Here is a 6,000-nt window from a genome sequence, read left to right on the forward strand (position 1 = left end):
ATCTTCTAAAGATTTGATGATATTAAAATTAGGAGACTTATCACCAATTGGAGCCAAAAATGTAGACACAGCAAACATAACAAACAACTTTTTAAAATCAGCACCACCATCTCTATATTTCTCAAACATCATCTTATAAGTAATAATATTCACATATGTCTTCTTCTTCTTCCTACCCTGAACAACTTTTTCTTCTGTTTTCCTCTTCTTTTGATTCTGTGCTTCAGCTTCATTTCCCTGTTCAGAGTCATCCTCTATATCCAAACCCAAGAACCTCCTCCACTCTATCTTCAAATATTCATCAGGATTGATTGATTTCTTTATTTTAGAAATCTCTTTCACAGGTATATCAGTAAAAGGAATACCCAACACATCAGCAATATCAGAACTATCAATTTGAATTGCATGTTCCTTTTTACCAACAATAAGATTTCTAGCATGAGGATTAAAATGAGTTACTATATAGTTGTACAACTGATGACTGATATTGTCCTGCAAATTCATTTGAAGCAATCCACCAAAACCAATGTCTATAACATCCTTCTTTTGCTCATCACTAAAATCTTCCATAATTGTACAAAGATAACTAGGACCAGATTTAGTACCAATTTCAAGGTCTGAAATATCATCTTCAGTAAGAGCACTGAAAAATAAAAAACATGAATAAGACACACTTATTCCTGAAAAAAATTATGTTATCCCTGATAACAGTAAACTTATTTCTTAGCATAATTATCTTTTAAAACATTTAATTCCTTACTATTATAAATTTTAAAACATATAATTACTGTATGTAATACTGATATTACAATTCCTGAGTATAATTATCTATTTTCTGACTAATATTATCTTAAACCTGACTGAGTTATAATATATGTGAATATTATTATCCTAAAACTGACTATCCATATCTATTTTCTGACAATAACTATCTAATTCCTGACTAATATATGTTAATTCCTGAGTGTTATAAATTTTAAAACATTTAATTACTCTATCTAAATATTGATATTAAAATTCCTGAGTATAATTATCTATTTTCTGACTAATATTATCTTAAACCTGATTGAGTTATAATATATGTGAATATTATTATCCTAAAACTGACTATCCATATCTATTTTTTGACAATAACTATTTAATTCCTGACTAATATATGCTAATTCCTGAATGTTATAAATTTTAAAACATTTAATTACTGTATCCAAATATTGATATTACAATTCCTGAGTATTATTATCTATTTTCTGACTAATATTATCTTAAAGCTGACTGAGTTATAATGTATCTAAATATTATTATCCTTAAAATGACTATCCATATCAATTTTTTGACAAAAACTATTTAATTCCTGACTAATAAGATCTAATTCCTGGGTATTATAAATCTAAAACATTTAATTACTGCACATTATATTGGTATTACAATTCCTGACTATTATTATCTGTTTCCTGACTAATATAATCTTAAACCTGACTGAGTAAATTTTATTCCTGAATAATATATCATAATACCTGATCAAAAAAATCTAATTCCTGTTTAAGATATGCTAATTCCTGAGTATGATAAATTTGAATACAGACAACAACAACTTAATTTCTGATGAAAAACATCTAAATCCTGAAAAACATATACTATTATCAAAATAAAATAATACAATTAAAGATAATATAATAAAATGCTTATTTCTGATATAAATAATATAATTCCTGACTATATAATAGTCAATCCTCAAAATAATCAAAATTACAACTAATGTAATTAAATCAAAAATAACATAATCCTACACAAGAATATTCAAAGTAAAAACAACAATTTACATTTCATCGAACACCTGGCGTGCATCTGAATATACAAAACAATATTTTTCCGAATTTAAAAGAATTTATTTCGAATATCACACCTCATAGATCGACTTCTTTTAGAACCTTGTTTAGGACCACCTTTCTTAGGATGCTGTGAATCATCCCTACAAAACAAGAACAAGAATAAAAAAAAAAATTACTGATTTTTTTTTTAAAAAAAACGAATAACTAAAAAATTTATTAACCTTTCTGGCATTTCAACTATCTTCGGAGGCTGTTTTGATGATCGTTTCATATAAACTTTTAAAGGAGAATCATCAACAGGAGGAAGGCCAGCCATTAATGTAGGTGAGGAAGACGGAATTTAGGGTTTATGTAAAAAAAATAAAAATTAAGTACATGCAAGTAAAATATAAGCTAGAAAATGAAGGAGTGATGCGAAATTTTAGGGAAAATGTAGTTAAGTTGAGAGTAATGGAGTGTAACTGCAGAAAACGTGGGGAAGAAGAAGGAGGAGAAAGGCGGAACGTTGGAAGACGTTTTTTTTTAAAAAAAAAATCAAAAAATGATTGATAATTAATAGTCGGGCCGCGCGCGGGCCGAACTATTAAAAAACGGGCCGCGCATGGGCCTGTAAGTAGAACGGACTCACATGAGTCCGTTCTACACAATATTTTTTGTAATTTTATTTATTTATTTGTGTGTGTGTGTGTGTGTGTGTGAGAAATATCAAACAACATCAATTTATTAGATAAGAATATAGGATACATTCAAACAAAAATAAGCTGAATATCTTGAAAAACAAGAAAAGAAAAGAAAAGAAAAGAAAAAGAAGCAGAATAGACAAATTGAGCCTTTTGTTACTTTGCTTTTCTTACTTGAAATCTCAAGTAGAGAAACGGTAGAATAATGTGAAGAATAAAGAGGACAAATGAAAAAAATATACAACCTCCATTTTTTTTTTTATACTTGCAACCGTTTGACTTTTACACTATTAATTTGTTTTACTTTGACTAGCTTTGACGATATATACATAAATAAAAATACAATCACGTGGGATCTTGTAAGAATCGTCTCGATTTGTATAATTTTAATGTCTAGAATTTATAATTTTTATATATTGGTAATCAAAGTTATTAACGATTCAAAATATACATCAGCAAGCGTAAAAAGAGAAGTGTTGCAACTAAAAAAAAAAAAGGAAGTATGTGACATGAGGCACATACAAGCAATATACACCCAAATACCCAATAATCAAAAGAACATACAAGTATATATCAAAATTAATACTCCGTAGTCAATATTCCATATATATTACGTCCACGATCCCATGATAAAAAATTCTTTTGTCCGTTAGACTTGCTACGCCAACTTTCTTAATTTGGTGTACAAAGAGTCATACACGCATATAATCTTAAGATGAAATTAAATTCTAAAGGTATCGTCGCATCAGATCAATCGACTCTCATAATACGAATTATTAATTAATAAGTACTCCGTACTATATATAATTGATGACATTTACACTAACAAGTTACAATAAACGTATGCTCGTATATACTCTGTAACATTTACCACATAAGGAATTGGTCAAGATTAGCCTAAATGAAAATCATAACCTAATTGAGAAATTAATTAATTTCCCATAGGCATTGACTTTTAGTTAGTTCCAAGTCTTCCAACCAGGACAATTCAGACAACCTCACTATCCTTAAATGAAAAGCATCTGAAAATTGATACGAGTATGCCTGCAGTATTAAAAGGCGGTTATAGAATTGTGTACCCCTTCTTACACCCGTATTACACCATATCATCATTCAATAACCTCTACCATCAAAAAGCACATGCATTGCCATCTTAGCTAGAATTAAATTATAATCTATGTTTCAACATTTATGTATAAATACATATAGTACAAGTATTATAATGTAATATGAAACACAAAAAAAAAAAAAAAAAAAACCAAAATGAGTTATTGTTGTCATTGTTTTCAAATGAAAAATTTGTCAGGAACTACATGCTTAATAAGGGTATTTGGAAACAACTAGCCACTAAAAAATTTTATCAAAAAAACTACCCCTAAATTTAAAAAGTTAGAGTAGCACTACCCATTTGCATTTTTCGGCAAGAATGTCCGGTGCATGGGCCCACTTTTTCAATTTTTCTTTGAAAAGACACGATGCAATGACAAATTGGACCTTAGTTTGTAACCCTAAGATAACCAATTTGAATTAAAAGCAACAAATTCAACCAATTTCAAATTATCCCTAAAATCTAAGAACCCTAATTTTTCTAATCGTTACACCCTAACATCAAAATTCATAATTAATGGATTAAAAGAGAAGAATTACCTATGAATTGCATACCCTACTTGTTTTCACTTCTTCAATTAAGAATTTTCAGAAGAAAAATTGAAAAAGTGGGCCCCACACGCCGAACTTTCTCGTCGGAAAATGAAAATGGGGAGTGCTACTCTAACTTTTTAAATTTAGGGGGTAGTTTTTTTATAAATTTTTTTAGTGGGTAGTTGTTTCCAAATACCCCTATTAAGTATGTAGTTCTTGACAATTTTTCCTTTTCAAATTTACCATGTAAAAAAATTGTAAAGTACTACATTTTTTAAAGCGTCTAATATATAAACGAAATTATCCAAAGTATCACCCGGGGCAAAACTCAGGCCACACACTAGTTAAGTATGAAAAAAAAGTAAACAGATTTAGGGCCTGTTCACATTTACTTAATTTCAGTTCAGTTCAGTTCAGTTCAGTTTAGCTCTAATCAGTTCAGTTCAGTTCAGCTCCAATCAGTTCAGTTCAGTTCAGCTCTTAATTTTCCTCTCTCATAAAATATTCATTTCAGCTCAATTCAATTCAGTTCAGTTCAGTTCCAATCAGTTCAGTTCAACTCCAATCAGTTCAGTTCAGTTCAGTTCAGTTCAATTCAGCTCATTTCAGTAAATGTGAACATGTCCTTATTTCTTATTTACTTATAATAATACAGAGTATTATTATTACTTCATTCAACACTAACGAAAGTATGCTAATTTTTTTCCTCAGATCTGTGGTTAACAGCATTAATTAGGGAACTTTACATACACGTCTAATTGTTTTTTTTTTTTTTTTTTTGGAATTATTAGTAATTTAGTATGTATATATGTATGTATGCATGGTGTGTGTAATTGTGTATGTAGATTGTGATGACTTGTTTTAAACTTTTAATCGTCATTTATTACCTTTATTCTATATAAAAGTCAACTCCTTAAATAATCGATCATTACTTACAGTAAAAAAATTTAAAAAAACTACCTTCGATCCCACCGTCCTTAAAACTTCGACCATTTTGGCCTAATTTTAGTTCTAAAATGATCGATCCATTTGCATTAAAATACCCACTAATTTATAACAGTATTTGTCCAAAATTAGTTTTCCCATATAAAAATTTGTTTTTTCATAGTGTATTTTTAATACTTTATCAATCTACTTTTTACAAGCCCCATATAAATTTATCTTTCCAAAATGCTTTTATTTCTTTTTATTTAAGTTTCTTAATGATCGCAAAATCAACCCAAAAGGATCGAAAATTTGGGGACCAAGGGAGTACATTCTCAATACAAAATATTTATGCCGATTATTGTTAATAGTGTAATTATACTCCGTAATACATTATGAGTCATTGCTATCATCGGTCATCAACTCATTATACTACCCCCGTTAATTGTTATCTGCAACTTTGGGGTATTATTTGTGAGATATAAAATATTCCAAAGTTACAGATAACAATTAATGGAGGTAGTATATGTTTTTGAAATTTCAAGCTCATGCGTTGATCTAGTAGAATAATATTAGTATTATTGTGTCACTCTTTCGTCTCTATGCATGGGCCATGGCTCAATGAAGAGTTAAAGGCATTAACAAAATTACAAAGACTACTTACTTAAGGACGGATCTAGGAATTTTATATAGACCGGGCCAATTGTCTAAAGCTTATTCAAGTAATAGCTTTTACCCAACCAAAAACAAAGAAAAATAAATAACTAAAAGTTGAATTTGGTAGGCTACTGGAGTCGAACACCAAACCAATTGTAACAAAATGGAAGCACATAACCAACTTAGCCAAATCAATATAATCTACTACCTCCGTTAACAGTTATCTGCAACTTTGGAATATTTTATATCTCACAAATAATACCCCAAAA

The sequence above is a fragment of the Chenopodium quinoa genome, unplaced genomic scaffold (genome assembly GCF_001683475.1).
Source record: "Chenopodium quinoa cultivar QQ74 unplaced genomic scaffold, ASM168347v1, whole genome shotgun sequence".
In the NCBI taxonomy this organism is placed as follows: domain Eukaryota; kingdom Viridiplantae; phylum Streptophyta; class Magnoliopsida; order Caryophyllales; family Amaranthaceae; genus Chenopodium; species Chenopodium quinoa.